The sequence below is a fragment of the Manis pentadactyla genome, chromosome 15 (genome assembly GCF_030020395.1).
Source record: "Manis pentadactyla isolate mManPen7 chromosome 15, mManPen7.hap1, whole genome shotgun sequence".
Classification (NCBI taxonomy): domain Eukaryota; kingdom Metazoa; phylum Chordata; class Mammalia; order Pholidota; family Manidae; genus Manis; species Manis pentadactyla.
The window spans coordinates 60,919,378-60,939,248 of record NC_080033.1 but is presented as its reverse complement, the minus strand read 5'-3'; the positions used below and the strand labels follow the sequence as shown (position 1 = coordinate 60,939,248).

Sequence of the window (19,871 nt, the reverse complement as noted above, 5' to 3'; positions counted from 1 at the left end):
TATACTCCACAAATAAGGGAAATCATTTGGCATTTGTCTTTCTCCGCCTGGCTTATTTCACTGATCATAATATCCTCCAGCTCCGTCTATGCTGTTGCAAATGGTAGGATATGTTTCTTTCTTACGGCTGAATAGTATTCCATTGTGTAAATGTACCACATCTTTATCCATTCATCTACTGATGGACAGTTAGGTTGCTTCCATATCTTGGCTATTGTAAATAGTGTTGCGATAAACATAGGGGTGCATATGTCATTTTGAATCTGAGAACTTGTATTCTTTGGGTAAATTTCCAAGAAGTAGGAATCTCGGGTCAAATGGTATTTAAATTTTTAGTTTTTTGAGGAACCTTCATATTGCTTTCCACAATGGTTGAATTAATTTACAATCCCACCAGCAGTGTAGGAGGGTCCCCTTTCTCTGCATCCTCACCAGCATTTGTTGTTCTTAGTCTTTTTAATGTTCGCCATGCTAACTGGTGTGAGGTGGTGTCTCACTGTGGTTTTAATTTGCATTTCCTTGATAATTAGTGATGTGGAGCATCTTTTCATGTGTCTGCTGGCCATCTGAATTTCTTCTTTGGAGAATTGTCTCTTCATATCCTCCACCCATTTTTTAGTCGGATTATTTGCTTTTTGGATGTTGATGTGTTTGAGTTCTTTATATATTTTGGATGTTAACCCCTTGTCGAATATGTCATTTACAAATATATTCTCCCATACTGTAGGATGCCTTTTTGTTCTGTTGATAGTGTCCTTTGCTGTACAGAAGCTTTTTAGTTTGATACAGTCCCATGTGTTCATTTTTGCTTTTGTTTCCCTTGCTCGAGGAGCTATGTTCAGGAAGAAGTTGTTCATGTTTATATTCAGAAGATTTTTTCAGAAGATTTTTTGCCTATGTTGTCTTCTAAGAGTTTTATGGTATCATGACTCACATTCAGATCTTTGATCCATTTCGAGTTTACTTTTGTGTATGGGGTTAAACAGTAATCCAGTTTCATTCTCTTGCATGTAGCTGTCCAGTTTTGCCAACACCAGTTGTTGAAGTGGCTGTCATTTCTCCATTTTATGTCCATAGCTCCTTTATTGTATATTAAGTGATCATATGTGTTTGGGTTTATATCTGGGCTCTCTAGTCTGTTCCATTGTTCTATGGGTTTGTTCTTGTGTCAGTACCAAATTGTCTTGATTACCATGGCTTTGTAGTAGAGCTTGAAGTCAGGGAGTGTAATACCCTCAGCTTTGTTATTCTTTCTCAGGTTTGCTTTGGCTTTTCGGGGTCTTTTGTGGTTAAATATGAATTTTAGGATCATTTGCTCTAGTTCATTGAAAATGGTAATTTTGATAAGGATTGCATTGAATCTGTAAATTGCTTTGGCAGAATGACCATTTTGCCAGTATGAATTCTTCCTATGAGCATGAGATAGATTTCCATGTATTTATGTTTTTAATTTATATCATTATTGTCTTACAGTTTTCAGGGTACAGATCTTTCACCTCCTTGGTTAGGTTTATTCTTGGCTATCTTATTCTTTTTGATGCAATTGCAAATGGAATTGCTTTCCTGATTTCTCTTTCTGTTAGTTCATTGTTAGTATATAAGAATGCCATAGATTTCTGTGTATTAAATTTATATTCTGCAGTTTTGCTGAATTTAGTTATTAGTTTTTTGGTGAAATCTTTAGGGTTTTATATGTATAATATGTCTTCTGCAAATAAGGACAGTATAAATTCTTCATACCAGTTTGGATGCCTTTTATCTCTTTATCTTGTCTGATTGCTGTGATAATGCTGTGACTGTTGAAAAAAAGTGGTGAGAGTGGACTTCCTTGTCTTGTTATTGATGTTAGAGGAAAAGCTGTTAGCTTTTTGCCATTGAGTATGATGTTAGCTGTTGGTTTATTGTATGTGGCCTTTATTATGTTGAGGTATGTACCCTCTGTACCCATTTTGTTCAGAGTTTTTATCGTGAATGGATGTTGAATTTTGTCAAATGCTTTCTCAGCATCTATTGATGTGATCATGCAGATTTTATCCTTTTTGTTAATGGGGCATATGATATTGATATACAAATATTGTACCATCCTTGCATCCCTGGAATAAATCCCACTTGGTCATCATGGGTGATCCTTTTGATAAATTTTTGAATTCAGTTTGCTAATATTTTGTTGAGGATGGGTTGCTAAATTTTAATGTTTTGTTGTCATTCAAACAAAGTGTTAGATTCCAGGTAAAATATATAGTGGAGACATCATCAGGTAGATGAAAGGTTAGACCTGTTAGGGAATCAGAAGATTTGCCTACTCAGTAAAGGCCTATAAACCTGAGACAGGTATTAAATACACACCATGATTAGTTATAAACTATCTCCTGAAAATAGTTATTAAGTGTTGTTTCAATGGAGGTATAGGAGAATAAAGGAAAAGGTGGGTTTTCCCTTGAGTTTGTGCTTTGTATTGGGGTACTGGTTTTAGTTTTGATATTTGAAGTAATTTATTTGTTTTCCAGCTGTGTTTTCAAATCTCTCAAAATGAAGTTTCAGGTTTGCCCAGGTCTGTTTTCATGCTCATTTCATTTTTTTTCTATACTTAATAACATCTATATGGGGGCCTTAAGATTTTCATTCAGCCAGTAATTGATTCTGTGACCTTGAGCAAATGCTTCCCCATTCTGGGCTTAATGGAGGGACAGAGTATTACAGGGGTAGTTGGGGAAATGATTTTGGACTACGTCAGTGGTGTTCGGCCTGAGGTGCCTCAGATTGTCATGAATAGTAAAATGGCAGTCCCAAAAGTTTGAAAATTTCTTGATATATTATCTCCAGTTACCCCTTTAGTCCTATGACCTTCTGATGAGTCTGGGAGCTTCAGGACTTAATATCCTTTACAGCTTTTGATCCAGTAGGTTCCGGTAGCTGTATTTGTCATTATCTTAACTAACTATATTTAGTTTTCCTTACATTTGTCTGTTATTTTATGTTTACCTTCCTCCTTGTCTATTAGTCTTCAGTAGTGATTATGTTTGCGCATTTCAGTTTCTTGACGTCATTCCCTGTCAAGAGACTATTTATATGATAATTATTTGCTGTGTCTCCTTGACTTGTCAAGTCCATTTAAGCATCCATTGGTGCTCAGGTTCCAGGTACCCTTCTTCCCCGAATTCAGCACTCACACACCCCCATTTCCCAATACTCAAATATTCTTAATCTCTTTCGTGTAACCTAATTTTTGTCCTCCTGCCGGGTCCTGCTTTAAAACTTGCACATTCTTCAAAATTATGCAGTATAGCTCTGTCTTCATTCAGATGGAAAGCCAGTCCCTGAATCAAAGCTCTTCTCCTCTGAAGACGTACTAGTCATTTGAACTGGGTTATGCAGAAAGAGTTCTGCACCTTCTGTCAGCTCAGCCCTATTTGCTTCTCTTTATGCCAGTTAGAGTAAACAGTGCACTCACATTGATCATCTTCTCTGAACCCAACTCCAATGTGTGTGTGAGATCCCCCACCCTCCACCACACCACCAAGCAATTTTCAGACACTGGTAGCCTGTTCAAGAATTCAACTCAGTTCTGACACTGTCTACCTGGAGATAGTATCAGATTCCACAGGTTGAGAGCTCTGTCCTATATAACTGCCCTAACCCCCACTTCAGATACCAGTTGCAAGCCCAGCCCATACCTGTGCTTCTGACTGACCAGCTACAAATTGCAGGTTCCAGTGACCACCTCCTTATGTTAATTAATTTGCTAGAGCAGCTCATAGAACTTGGGAAAACATTCACGTTTACCAGTTTATTAAAGAATATGATAAGTATATCAATCAACAGCCAGATGAAGAGATGTGTGGAATGTAGGGTGAGGTCCCTAACAAAGTAGCTTCTGTCCTCATGGGCCTAGCTCCATGGGAAGTGTTCTGTTCCCTAAGTGTGGGAGCTCTCCAAAAAGAAAAGGACCAAAATGATGCCCTCTAGCGTTTTATGGAGGTTTCTTTACATAGTCATGATTTACTATGTCGTTGGACATTGGCTGATTGAATCTCCAGCCCCTCCCTGGAGTCCTGAGGGTGGGATTGAAAGTTCCAACCCTTTAATCATTTGGCTGGCCTACTGGTAACCAGCCCCTGCCCTTATGTCAAGTCCAAGTCACCTTCATTAATAAGACATTTATTTCACTGTTATGGTTCTGAAGCATTTTTTTTTAGGAACTGTTGGTGAAGACCAAATAAATCCGAGAAATGTATTTTTGTCATCTGAATGACCAAATACAAATTTCTTACAAATCATTATATCACAGGTCAGTGGAAGAAATGTGTTATTTTTAGATACTTGTGTATGTGGCATGAGAAATTATGTTTCATTTTGGGACATTTTCTTTTTGTATCCTGTAATCTTATGTCTTTTTTTGTTGTTGGTTTTATCTTTTCAAAATTATAGTAGTAACATTGTTGGATTAGAGGTACTGAGCTTCACTGACAGAATCATTCCAGATTTGCTGGATATAAACATTAATGGCATTGTCAGATGTCTGGAAACTTTCTATTTTAGTTTAGTTTCACATTTTGCATTTGGCTGTAGTAGCTACTGCTTTGACAAGTTTGTAACTATATTCAGCTGTTCCAAATTGAGATGGTAAATAAAGTATATAAAAGCTGCCATATGAGAATTGACATTCTGTTCCTTATTAAAGCAATGCCCTTCAGAGAATTTTATTTTCACCTTTCATTCTAAAACTCCGAAATGAAAATTGACCATACTGGGAAAACTAGATCATAAAATGGTTAATATGTTTTTCTTAGAGTAGAACTGTGAGTCTAGGACTCTTAAGAGGGCCAGATTGCTATGTGCTGTGTTCCAGAGGTTGTAGATAGCCTGTATTTCCTTTGCCACCCCCAACCCTTTTGAAATAGACACTGGCAGAGAAAGAAATAGAAAAATGTGGACTGGGAAGAATGTATCATTAAATTTCCTTGGTGTTCCAGCCATGAAGATGTATTCCAATTGTTCGAACTGTCTATGTCTTAAACTGAAATTATCTTCATTTTTTTTTTCTTTTTTCTTTGCATAGAGTACAAAATTCAAGAAGTACAAAAGGGTACATATGTGAAAATAAATCTTTTGTTTACTTTCAGAGATAATATATACATATACAAACAAATATGTATGTCATGTATTTTCGATTCTTATTCTTAGTGTGCATGAGTCATGGCCTACTAGAAAGCAGTACTGTTGCTTTTGATGTTTAAAATAATTAGATTATATACAGAGAATGAAAGGTCATGTGGCTCACAGGGAAGACAGTATAGCATGGAGAAGACAAGTAGTGACTCTAGTATCTTACTACGCTGATGAACAGTGACTGCAGTGGGGTGTGTGTGGGGAGATTGATAATATGGGTGAATGTTGTAACCACAATGTTGCTCGTGTGAAACCTTCATAAGATTGTATATCAATGATACCTTAATAATAAAAAAAAAGAATGAAAGGCCAGGGTAACATATTTGCAAGGTCATTTATAATTTTCAAAGGCTTTTTATAACTCTTATTCTATCATAATAGCGCCATGAGGTGGGTATTGCAGGATTTATCTCTGTTTTATTGATATGAAATTTAAAGTGTAAAGAATGCTGTGACTTGATCGAGGTTGTTAAGCAACGAAATATGCATGAAACTGGAATCAGATCTCAAGTCTTTTGGCTTCTAGTCCATAATTTTTACTACCATCTTGCCTCTCAGACATGATGACATGAGGGGATCTACTATGCTGTGCCTGCTTTTATGAGATAAGAAAAGTACTATAAGTAGCTATTTTAGAAGAATTTTGATACTATATTTTTGTAGTAGTGATATAGTATTTAAAGTCTTACACTTCAGAGGAAATAAGACCTTTTTGATTAATTTCCTGCAAAACAGCTTATAAATGTTAGCCATTTTAGACTAAAGGATAATGCTCTGGGTGCCATTCCAGTAACGGGCATGAAAACTGACTATCCAGGCAGCTGTGCAGTGAAAATAAGGCTTTTTATCCGTTTACAGCTGTGTGCTGGCCATGGCTGGGAGCCAGGTTGATAGACCTGTGCAAGATTCTTTCCCTTGAGGCTTAAAGGGGAATCTGGCCAAGCATTTGATAGAATGCCTGACTCTCTTTCCTTCCCCCATAAATTAGGTAAAAATGCTCCCTACCAGCACCAAACTAGATTCTAGATTTTTAAGTCATTTCTAGGGAGAAAAAAATGAGAGGTGAGAGGTAACTTTTCCCTCCCTGCTAATATTAGTCACACATGAGGATAATTTAGCTCCAGAGAAATGCATTCATTCACAATGGAGAAATAAGACAGTCTTTGCAGGGCCATAATTGGATTTTAAATTCTTATTATTAACAAAATAATCGCTGCATTTTTGGAGTATTGTGCAGTCCTAATAGTAAGTTGATAAAAAGGTTGACTGAGTTCTGTATGTGAAAAGAAATTTCTTTAAACATTCTTTTTTTTTTTTTTGTATCATTAATCTACAATTATCTTTTAACATTCTTTTGAGTTTATAGGTACCTCTGTTTCTAATCCATAATAGTTATAATAGTGGAAAGAGTTCACTGGTTTCTTATAGTACAGAAAATGACATGTTTTTGTAATTTATATTTTTAATAAACTTTAAGATTTGTGAAGCCATAATCCACTGGGTATCCTTCTGCCATAATGTAGTGATGCAGTTTTTTGTTCAATAACTAGATTACTACATCCTTACTTGTCATTTGTTGTTTCCTGCTTTGAACACAAAAGATGATAAATTATGTTAATTTTGAATTTCCATGTGGTCAGTTTAACTAGTTTTAGCGTTTTCTTAAGCAAAAATAACATAATTTGACTTCTCAAAGTATATTTGGGGACATAGCATCTTCATGTATAGAGTCAAGAGTTGATCAGTCTATTTTTTTTTTTTTGGTCAGCCATTAAATCCAGCAGTTAGCCAGATTGCTGTGTGATATTTTCAGAATAGGGGTGTGGCCTTGCCAAAGATGAATTAGTAGTGGACAGAGCTGAAAATTTTGCTGAAAGTATTTATATCTGCGATAAGTGTGCTATCTAAACCAGAGCAGAAACATTTGTTAATTCCTTCTGTGTGTGTGTGTATTCTTATGCTTTATTAGAATTAAAGGGCATTAAGGGTATTTTTCATCCTAAAGGTATAAGACAAGTCTTGACCTCAGCATAACCCCCTCACTGTTCTACATTGATGTGAGCCTGTCCAAGAACTAGGTATCCTTAATTTTTGTGAGTATGTATGTGTGTGTTTTTTTTTAATCAAATGTACATCACAGTGGTTCAGCAGGCCTGGCCCCCACTGTCCCACCCCCACCCCCTCCAATCCACCTTTGGTAACCACTAGTCACTTCTCAGTGTCTATAGTCTACTGCTGTTTTGCTCCTTCTCTTTTGCTTTGTTTTTATATTCCTCAGATAAGTGAAATCATATGATATTTGTCTTTCTTTGCCTGGCTTATTTCACTGAGCATAATGCCCTCTAGATCCATACATGTTGTTGCAAATGGTAGGATTTCTTTTCTTTTTTATGGCTGAATAATATTCCATTGAGTATATGTACCACATCTTCTGTATCCATTCATTTACTGACAGACACTTAGGTTGCTTCCATATCTTGGCTATTGCAAATAGTGCACTGATAAACATAGGGGTGCATGTATCTTTTCGAATCAGGGGTTTTGTTTTCTTTGGCTAAATTCCTAGGAATAGAATTACTGGGTCAAATGTTATTTCTATTTTTAGGTTTTTGAGGAACCTCCATACTGTTTCCACAGTGGTTTTACCAATTTGTATCCCCTTCAACAGTGTAGGAGGGTTCCTACTCTCTGCATCCCCACCAGCATTTGTTGTTCCTAGTCTTTTTTATATTGGCCATCCTAACTGGTGTGCGGTGATATCTCATTGTGGTTTTAATTTGCATTTTCCTGATGATTAGTGATGTAGAGCATCTTTCCATGTGCCTGTTGGCCATTTGTATTTCTTCTTTGGAGAAATGTCTATTCAGGTCCTCTGCTCATTTTTTGATCAGGTTATTTGTTTTTTGGGTGTTGAGGAGTGTGAGTGAGCTCTTGATATATTTTGGATGTTAACCCCTGATCACATGAGTTGTTTATGAATATATTCTCTCATAGGTATCCTTAACTTATGGGACTTTATCCAAATAAATGGGCCTGAATTTGTCTGTGGGGGTCTTGCCTATCTATCTTTTGCCTCTTTTAAAGCTCATCATGTTTTACAGAGGTAACTGTACATTTTTCTTAGCATTGAGTTCTCAGGCTGCTCCTCTGAACTATGCCTAGAGTAGCATCCTGGTCATTAGTCTGCTCCATCTTCTGACAGGGAGAAATAGGACAACTGTGAGAAGCCCTCCATGTCTAGTACTACATGGACAGACAGTCCTGGGACTGGACTGGACAGAGAAATTGACCATGGTGTCCCACAATGGAGCTCATGTTATTGATGCGGCCAAACATGCCCTCAAATTTTGTAACACTGAAGATGAGACTGTATATCTTTGAGGGCTGAAGACATTGAATGACAGCACAAGAAGAGGTGTGGAAAGCATGGACTGCCACTCTCTGTCAGTCCCAGCTAAAGAATACTCCTGTGATTTTCATTGTAGATGGAGCAGTAGTCAAGCTTGGCCAGGTTTTGGGAAAATGAATATTTATATCAGAGACAAGCCTCCTAAGAAGGTGATGATGACTAAACAGACAAACACATGGAAGCAGGGTCAGCTCTGTTACTGTGTCTGTGGTTGAGCAAGAAGAGATTGAGGCTAGGGACATTGCTGGCTCCAATGCACAGAATGCCGAGTGCAGAGGCAAGAGAAAAGGGCAGCTAGCTGCTAGAGCTGGCTGAACTGGAAGCCAAGAAAGTGAAAATGAGGAGGACTTTGACAGCCACTTCAATGATCAGGACCTTGCTCTGAACCCAGATTGGAAGCAAACTTTTAGATCAGGAGAAAAAAATAGCTTTTTTTGGTAACTAAATGGACTGGTTCCTATCTTGATACCCCAGCAGAAGGCTTTTTGTTGCTTCCCAATGATTCCTTCTTTCACTGAGGTCTTTGAATACATCTGACCTGCTTTCTAGTCGTGGATTTTTCTAAACCTTTCTGTATGTGGGTCTGCTATACTATTTTTTGTCTATTTGATGTAAATTTCTTCAGCTGTGTAGAAACTATGAATAGATCAGTGCTTGAGTGTCTCCAGTTTCTAAGTAGCTGTTCTTATTCCTTTTTCAAAGATAATAAAATGTTTAAAGATGGGGGAAGTAGTATTAACTATATAATATTTACCAGCTGTTACCCTACCACTCACTAGGGAAGCACAACAGGTAAATAACAGTAAATAAATCACCACTCTCTATAATGTGTTTAGCATAAAATATTAATTTGCCTTATGGGAAACTTATTGAACTAGTGTTGGGATTTTATTAAAATTCTGTAGTTAAATCTGCAAAGAAGTAAAAAGCTAACCTTTTCAAACAATATGGCTTCTCTCTGACTTACCAACTTTACATTTCCCTGTATGGCCCCGGAAGATGACTGGTTAGCCAGAGACGGGTAAGATTCCTCAAGGGAGGAACAACCTAAGACAGACACAGTCGCAGGGGGGCCATCAGGTGAGAAATTGGGGATCAACAGAGGTGAGGCTTAGAACCTCACCCCCCCTGTTTTGAGAGAAATCTTCTGCATACGTGGATGTTTTATTGCCCTGGTCTAGCTTGGATTAACACATAGTCTACAGGCACACACCTGATCATCTACATTTGCTCTCTTACAACACTAAACTAAGTTTTCTACCTTTATCTTACATCTACCTACCACTTCAGCATTTTATTAAAAATAATAATAATAATAATAATAAAGGGAAAAATGTGGGATCCACATATAAATCAAGTATAAAAATCAAACGAATATTCATATTTGACCTGATTGTTTATAGTTCATAATGCGTGATCAAAACCGAAAGTTTCTGTCATGACTGCCCTTGTACTGTTCACCATGTAAGAACTTATTCACTATGTAAGAATTTGTTCACCATGTAAGAACTTGTTCGTTATGCTTCAGAAGATTGGAGACTGATGAGAATTAGGCTTGGGGTGGATTAATGATTGTGCATTGAGCATTGACTCCCCTATACAGAATTCTACTGTTGTTTACAACCATTTGATCAATAAATATGAGAGATGCCCTCTCAAAAAAAAAAAAATTCTGTAGTTATCCCACCATACATTAAAAGATGCCAAATATATAAGCCTAAGAATGGTCACCATAGGGTTCCTCACTTTCTCACTCTGCCCTTTGCACAGAATATGCCTTTCCAACCCCTCCTGTGCTGCACAGCCCTCCTCTCATCTGCCTCAACATATACACAGCACCACATCACCAAATCACAACATCCTTTTAAGGCTTAACTTCAGTGGGCCCTCCTCCCTTAGACTCTCTGATTTCCTTTCTGTTATCTTAACTCATAGGGAGGGGGCCTGGTGGGGGTAGGCAGTGGTGGTAATTCTTTTGTCTTTTTTAAAATACCAGCACTCCATCCTGCCCAAATTCCGCATTCAACTTTTTATTATGGGTAGATATAAACTCATGTTTTATCTCCTCTATCACACTAATTTACTTGAGAGCCAGCATCTGTAATCTATCTCTCCTACCATTTTTTAAAAAATCTCCCACTGGACATTTAAAAAAATCCTTTTTAAAAGATGGATGCATGTTAAGGAATCATAGAAAAGCACAATTCTTAGTGACTCAGAGCATTATTGGAGGGCACAAAGTGTATGTTGATTGGTATCCTTTTGGAAAAACAACACTTAGCAGCTATCCCTGGGTACAAATAAGAAAAATTTATTCTGGTTAAGCCAGAATAAAGCACTAGGAGTAACTTAGTTATGAATCTGACCAATTGTTAAGATACAATTTATACTTGTTCAGAGCAAGTTTACCAAGACTAAGAGACTGGCTGTATTACCAACTATATTATATTCAGTTGGCATTTTGGTGGCTAGGTGGGGACTGGTTTGAGCCAAATTAATAAATGAATTGCTCATATGATTGGGAGTTTACTGGGTTCTTAATGAGTAAACTCCTAGAAGAATTTACTTAGTACTGCAGCAGAATGTTTCTAATCAGAAGGAGGCATCAGATTCTTGCTCAGCCTTCAGGTTTTTGCAAGGCTATAAAAGCACCAATACTATTGATATTTTTGTTTGTTTTCTCCCAGGTGATTAATAAACAGTCTATTTAGTAGCACGTGTGATCTGGTGGGTAGTTCACTTCAGTCAGTGTAACTGTAGAATGTTCCATATTTTAGACAAAATCCAATTCCCAAGCATTTCTGTTTCAAAACTGGGACAACTTCCAAGTTACTTTTGTGAATTCTTAAATTTCTCCTGTCAGACTCATTAACTCAGCCTGTTCACCTTGAGATATCATAGTTCTAGACTTGCACTTTCCTTTTTTATTTTATTTTATCTTACTTTATTTTGGTATCATTAATCTACAATTACATGAGGAACGTTATGTTTACTACACCCCCCCCATCACCAAGTCTCCCCCACATACCCCATTACAGTCACTGCCCATCAGTGTACTAAGATGATATAGAATTACTACTTGTCTTCTCTGTGTTGTACAACCCTCCCTGTGCCCCCCACGCCTCTACATTATGTCTGCTAATAGTAATGCCCCCCCCCTCTTTTTTTCCCCTTATCCCTCTCTTCCCACCCATCCTCCCCAGTCCCTCTCCCTTTGGTAACTGTTAGTCCATTCTTGGGTTCTGTGAGTCTGCTGCTGTTTTGTTCATTCAGTTTTTTTCTTTGTTTTTATACTCCACAGATGAGTGAAATCATTTGATACTTGTCTTTTTCTGCCTGGCTTATTTTACTGAGCATAATACCCTCTAGTTCCATCCATGTTGTTGCAAATAGTAGGATTTGTTTTCTTCTTATGACTGAATAATATTCCATTGTATATATGTACCGCATCTTCTTTATCCATTCATCTACTGATGGACACTTAGGTTGCTTCCATTTCTTGGCTATTGTAAATAGTGCTGTGATAAACATAGGGGTGCATCTGTCGTTTTCAAACTGGGCTGCTGCATTCTTAGGGTAAATTCCTCGAAGTGGAATTCCTGGGTCAAATGGTATTTCTATTTTGAATTTTTTGAGGAACCTCCATACTGCTTTCCACAATGGTTGAACTGATTTACATTCCCACCAGCACTGTAGAAGGGTTCCCCTTTCTCCACAACCTCGCCAGCATTTGTTGTTGTTTGTCTTTTGGGTGGTGGTGATCCTTATTGGTGTGAGGTGATATCTCATTATGGTTTTAATTTGCATTTCTCTGATGACTAGCGATGTGGAGCATCTTTTCATGTGCCTGTTGGCCATCTGAATTTCTTCTTTGGAGAAGTGCCTGTTCAAATCCTGTGCCCATTTTTTAGTTCGGTTATTTGCTTTTGTTTGTTGAGGTGCTTGAGCTCTTAATATATTTTGGATGTCAACCCTTTATCGGATCTATCATTTATGAATATATTCTCCCGTACTGTAGGATGCCTTTTTGTTCTATTTATGGTGTCCTTTGCTGTACAGAAGCTTTTCAGCTTAATACAGTCTGACTTGTTCATTTTTGCTTTTGTTTCCCTTGCCCGGGGAGATATGTTCATGAAGAAGTTGCTTGTGTTTATGTCCAAGAGATTTTTGCCTGTTTTTTTCTAGGAGTTTTATGGTTTTATGACTTACATTCAGGTCTTTGATCCATTTCGAATTTACTTTTGTGTATGGGGTTAGACAGTGATCCAGTTTCATTCTCTTACATGTAGCTGTCCAGTTTTGCCAACACCAGCTGTTAGACTTGTACTTTCTATAAAGCCATCCTTCCTTTTAAGTCAGTGTGATTGTTGATTTCATTGAGAGCATTCAGACTCAAACTTTCAGTGGTTCATTCTGAAACCTGTTTGTTGTGACTTTGACTAACAGAGAATGATTAAGATGACAGGAAATCATAATCATAAACATGCAAATTATCCCCATTAAAAGATGTGGAATTCGATAAGTACTTCCATTTTTATATTTCATATCTCAGATTTTATACACTCATAAAATAGAAAGAATCTCAACCGTCTTAGACCAATGTTTTTTAATTTTTTCTTGTCTTAGGGGTCTTTCTGAGATTCTTGAAAATAGCTATGGATTCTCTTCTTGAAGAATATACATTGTCACAAACATTTGTGTTCAGTTTCAAGGTAATCTCACTCCTGAAGTATGTTCATGGATCCTAGATGAAGAAGTCCCTGTTCTAGACCAAAGCCTGCCCTCAGGGGTTTGGAGAACTTAAGTGACAACACCTAAAATCACACATCTTCCATAGCCAAATACTTCTGGTTGTCTCTTGTTCTTTTTCCATCATTCTGTGTCTTTCCTTAAAACCCATTCTGAATTTACAGAATTATAGGAAGGGCTAGGACTTTAAGCCTTAAAATCAACTGTTTTAGCTTTGGCTTACCCAACTAGGAGATTAAAGTACAGTAACATCCAAAATATTTAAATCATTAATTTAGAAAAGGCAAATGAACTAAGCAAAGTTTTTAAAATAATTGCTGTGGTTGTTCTAGATCTAACGCAGATCTCTAGTTGATCTAATTACTCCAGCAGTTTCTTATCTGGGCAGCCTGCATCTTAATTCATCATGTAGCTCTGTCAAGTCACTCTAGAGCATTAGTTTTGTTTATGCATTCTAGGAACTCCAGCAGTTTCTTTCTGGGCTGCCTTCATCTAAATTTGTCATGTAGCTGTCAAGTCACTCTAGAAGACTAGTTTTGTTTATTCATTCTGGACAACTTTCTTTTTCTTGCACCTCCCAAATTCTCTCCCCCATCTGCAGTCATTGTGCTCAGACTGACCTACTGAGCCTTTTGGGAGGTCCTCAAACTGAAAATAACACAATAAGCATTAGTTGCTATTTATTATCATTATTTAAATTCCAGTTTTATTGTCTCCTAGCAATGTAACTTTGATCACATTATTCAATTTCTCTGTATTTCAGAATCTTCTTCTGTAAAGTTGGACACGGTACAATTTATCTTGCAGTCCATCATGTTTTAAGAAATTAATGTAGCACCTAGCTCAGTTAGTAACATCTTCCACTGTGTCCTGCTACACCCATCACTTTTTCTTTGGACTCAGGTATCTTCAAGTACTCAGTGCTTCTCTCCTTTATGGTGTTATTGCCACATCATTCATTCAGCATTAACTGAGTTCTTTCTCAATTTTAGTCACTGCTCTGGGTTAGGATGTGTCACATTCTCTTCTTTTCTCTTTCCTCTATTCATTAGTTTCTTTACTGATACTAATATATGCAACTTTGGCAGTCTCTTATACAAAATTTGATTATTAAATTAACAGAAGGCAATTTGTGAGGTTTTTCATAAAATTTTCTCCTCCCAGTTTTTCATTGTTAAGAGAGCAGTTATTTTATTTCCAGTGAGGAAACACTTGATGTAAAGAGCCTCTTATTTTTGAGCCCAGATTTCTATATCCAGAGTGAGAGAGAGGCACTAATAATGTAGCAAAGCTCAACTTCTAATTTGATGCTTCCATGGGCTAGGAGCCAGCACTTTGCCTCTGACTGGGAGGTGTGGGGTCTGGGTAGGACTCCTAAGCTGGTTGGAAGAAAGGTTTCAGCTCTTAATCCCTTCTTGTTCATGTTCTTATTACTTGAACAAATCACGCATACCCCTAGTAGTTTTTTATAAAATATTAATAATTCAGCCAAGATGGCAGCGTGAGTAGAGCAGCGGAAATCTCCTCCCAAAACCGCATATATCTATGAAAATATAACAAAGACAACTCTTCCTAGAATAAAGACCAGAGGACACAGGACAACATCCAGACCACATCCACACCTGCGAGAACCCAGTGCCTCGCGAAGGGGGTAAGATACAAGCCCCGGCCCGGCGGGAGCCGAGCGCCCCTCCCCCCAGCTCCCGGCAGGAGAAGAATAGGCAGAGCGGGAGGGAGACGGAACGCAGGACTGCCGAACACCCAGCCCCAGCCATCCAGACCAGAGTGCACGGCCCTCGATACTAGGAAAACAGGGCAGCAAGAACAGTGAGCGGGCACTGGAGGCCGGGTGCCGGAGGACATAAGAAAAGCGCGCGACCATTTTTTTTTGCTTTTTTGCTGTTTTGTTTTGGCGAGCGCTTTTTGGAAGTCTTAAAGGGATAGGGACCCCAATACTAGGGAAACAGGGCAGCAAGACCGATGAGCAGATGCCTGAGGCTGGCGCTGGAGAATAAAGAAAAACGACCACCTTTTTTTTTTTTGTGGTCGTTGTTTTGTTTTGGCGGGTGCTTTTTGGAAGTCTTAAAGGGGCAGGGCGGGACACTTAATCCAGAGGTAGGGAATCCGGGGATCTCTGGGCACCCTAACCCCTGGGCTGCAGGGAGCAGGGAGGCCCCTTACGGAGATAAATAGCCTCCCAGCCGCTCCCGCTCCAACGCGACTCCACCACTTTGGAGCAGAGGCCCGAGCCAGGCCACGCCCACAGCAACAGCGGAGATTAACTCCATAGCAGCCGGGCAGGAAGCAGAAACCCTGTCTGCGCGCAGCTGCCCAGCACAAGCCACTAGAGGTCGCTTTTCTCCCAGGAGAGGAGGGCCACAAACCAACAAGAAAGGAAGTCTTTCCAGCCGTCACTCGTCCCAGCTCTGCAAACTATTCCTATCACCATGAAAAGGCAAAGCGACAGGCAGACAAAGATCACAGAGACAACACCAGAGAAAGAGACAGACCTAACCAGTCTCCCTGAAAAAGAATTCAAAATAAGAATCATAAACATGCTGACAGAGATGCAGAGAAATACGCAAGAGAAATGGGATGAAGTCCGGAGGGAGATCACAGATGCCAGAAAGGAGATCACAGAAATGAAACAAACTCTGGAAGGGTTTATAAGCAGAATGGATAGGATGCAAGAGGCCATTGATGGAATAGAAACCAGAGAACAGGAACGCATAGAAGCTGACATAGAGAGAGATAAAAGGATCTCCAGGAATGAAACAATGTTAAGAGAACTGTGTGACCAATCCAAAATACGGGTACCAGAAGAAGAAGAGAGAGGAAAAGGGATGGAAAGTATTTTGAAAGAAATAATTGCTGAAAACTTCCCCAAACTTGGGGAGGAAATAATCGAACAGACCACGGAAATACACAGAACCCCCAACAGAAAGGATCCAAGGAGGACAACACCAAGACACATAATAATTAAAATGGCAAAGATCAAGGACAAGGAAAGAGTTTTAAAGGCAGCTAGAGAGAAAAAGGTCACCTATAAAGGGAAACCCATCAGGCTAACGTCAGATTTCTCAACAGAAACCCTACAGGCCAGAAGAGAATGGCATGATATATTTAATACAATGAAACAGAAGGGCCTTGAACCAAGGATACTGTATCCAGCACGACTATAATTCAAATATGACGGTGGGATTAAACAATTCCCAGACAAACAAAAGCTGAGGGAATTTGCTTCCCACAAACCACCTCTACAGGACATCTTACAGGGACTGCTCTAGATGGGAGCACTCCTAGAAAGAGCACAGCACAAAACACCCAACATATGAAGAATCGAGGAGGAGGAACAAGAAGGGAGAGAAGAAAAGAATCTCCAGACAGTGTATATAACAGCTCAGTAAGTGAGCTAAGCTAGGCAGTAAGATACTAAAGAGGCTAACCTTGAACCTTTGGTAACCACGAATTTAAAGCCTGCAATGGCAATAAGTACATATCTTTCAATAGTCACCCTAAATGTTAATGGACTGAATGCACCAATCAAAAGACACAGAGTAATAGAATGGATAAAAAAGCAAGACCCATCCATATGTTGCTTACAAGAAACTCACCTCAAACCCAAAAACATGTACAGACTAAAAGTCATGGGATGGAAAAACATATTTCAGGCAAACAACAGCGAGAAGAAAGCAGGGGTTGCAGTACTAATATCAGACAAAATAGACTTCAAAACAAAGAAAGTAACAAGAGATAAAGAAGGACACTACATAATGATAAAGGGCTCAGTCCAACAAGAGGATATAACCATTCTAAATATATATGCACCCAACACAGGAGCACCAGCATATGTGAAACAAATACTAACAGAACTAAAGGGGGATATAGACTGCAATGCATTCATTCTAGGAGACTTCAACACACCACTCACCCCAAAGGATAGATCCACTGGGCAGAAAATAAGTAAGGACACGGAAGCACTGAACAACACAGTAGAGCAGATGGACCTAATAGACATCTATAGAACTCTACATCCAAAAGCAACAGAATATACATTCTTCTCAAGTGCACATGGAACATTCTCCAGAATAGACCGCATACTAGGCCACAAAAAGAACCTCAGAAAATTCCAAAAGATTGAAATCCTATGAACCAACTCTTCAGACCACAAAGGCATAAAACTAGAAATAAACTGTACAAAGAAAGCAAAAAGGCTCACAAACACATGGAGGCTTAACAACACGCTCCTAAATAATCAATGGATCAATGACCAAATCAAAATGGAGGTCCAGCAATATATGGAAACAAATGACAACAACAACACTAAGCCCCAACTTCTGTGGGACACAGCAAAAGCAGTCTTAAGAGGAAAGTATATAGCAATCCAAGCATATTTAAAAAAGGAAGAACAATCCCAAATGAATGGTCTAATGTCACAATTATCGAAATTAGGAAAAGAAGAACAAATGAGGCCTAAGGTCAGCAGAAGGAGGGACATAATAAAGATCAGAGAAGAAATAAATAAAATTGAGAAGAATAAAACAATAGCAAAAATCAATGAAACCAAGAGCTGGTTCTTCGAGAAAATAAAGAAAATAGATAAGCCTCTAGCCAAACTTATTAAGAGGAAAAGAGTCAACACAAATCAACAGTATCAGAAACGAGAAAGGAAAAATCACGATGGACCCCACAGAAATACAAAGAATTATTAGGGAATACTATGAAAACCTATATGCTAACAAGCTGGGAAACCTAGGAGAAATGGACAACTTCCTAGAAAAATACAACCTTCCAAGACTGACGCAGAAAGAAACAGAAAATCTAAACAGACCAATTACCAGCAATGAAATTGAAGCAGTAATCAAAAAACTACCAAAGAACAAAACCCCTGGGCCAGATGGATTTACCTCAGAATTTTATCAGACATACAGGGAAGACATAATACCCATTCTCCTTAAAGTTTTCCAAAAAATAGAGGAGGAGGGGATACTCTCAAACTCATTCTATGAAGCTAACATCACCTTAATACCAAAACCAGGCAAAGACCCCACCAAAAAAGAACACTACAGACCAATATCCCTGATGAACGTAGATGCAAAAATACTCAACAAAATATTAGCAAACCGAATTCAAAAATACATCAAAAGGATCATACACCATGACCAAGTGGGATTCATCCCAGGGATGCAAGGATGGTACAACATTCAAAAGTCCATCAACATCATCCACCACATCAACAAAAAGAAAGACAAAAACCACATGATCATCTCCATAGATGCTGAAAAAGCATTTGACAAAGTTCAACATCCATTCATGATAAAAACTCTCAGCAAAATGGGAATAGAGGGCAAGTACCTCAACATAATAAAGGCCATCTATGATAAACCCACAGCCAACATTATATTGAACAGCGAGAAGCTGAAAGCATTTCCTCTGAGATCGGGAACTAGACAGGGATGCCCACTCTCCCCACTGTTATTTAACATAGTACTGGAAGTCCTAGCCACAGCAATCAGACAAAACAAAGAAATACTAGGAATCCAGATTGGTAAAGAAGAAGTTAAACTGTCACTATTTGCAGATGACATGATACTGTACATAAAAAACCCTAAAGCCTCCACCCCAAAACTACTAGAACTTATCTCGGAATACAGCAAAGTTGCAGGATACAAAATCAACACACAGAAATCTGTGGCTTTCCTATACACTAACAGAACCAACAGAAAGAGAAATCAGGAAAACAACTCCATTCACAATTGCATCAAAAAAATAAAATACCTAGGAATAAACCTAACCAAAGAAGTGAAAGACTTATACTCTGAAAACTACAAGTCACTCTTAAGAGAAATTAAAGGGGACACTAACAGATGGAAACTCATCCCATGCTCGTGGCTAGGAAGAATTAATATCGTTAAAATGGCCATCCTGCCCAAAGCAATATACAGATTTGATGCAATCCCTATGAAACTAGCAGCAACATTCTTCAATGAACTGAAACAAATAATTCAAAAATTCATATGGAAACACCAAAAACCCCGAATAGCCAAAGCAATCCTGAGAAAGAAGAATAAAGTAGGGGGATCTCACTCCCCAACTTCAAGCTCTACTATAAAGCCATAGTAATCAAGACAATTTGGTACTGGCACAAGAGCAGAGCCACAGACCAATGGAACAGACTAGAGAATCCAGACATTAACCCAGACATATATGGTCAATTAATATTTGATAAAGGAGCCATGGATATTCAATGGCGAAATGACAGTCTCTACAACAGATGGTGCTGGCAAAACTGGACAGCTACATGTAGGAGAATGAAACTAGACCATCGTCTAACCCCATATAGAAAAGTAAACTCAAAATGGATCAAAGACCTGAATGTAAGTCACGAAACCATTAAACCCTTGGAAGAAAACATAGGCAAAAACCTCTTAGACATAAACATGAGTGACCACTTGAACATATCTCCCGGGCAAGGAAAACAACAGCAAAAATGAACAAGTTGGACTATATTAAGCTGAAAAGCTTCTGTACAGCAAAAGACACC

The 19,871-nt window shown here is 38.4% G+C and overlaps 1 protein-coding gene and 1 pseudogene across 3 annotated transcripts in view; both read left to right on the top strand.

The window, feature by feature from the left end:
* Nucleotides 1-19,871, top strand: part of GLG1 (golgi glycoprotein 1) — a 187,722-nt gene that overhangs the window by 85,275 nt on the left and 82,576 nt on the right. The gene's annotated exons all lie outside the window — the stretch shown is intronic.
* Nucleotides 6,578-8,893, top strand: LOC118932997 (STING ER exit protein-like; annotated as a pseudogene).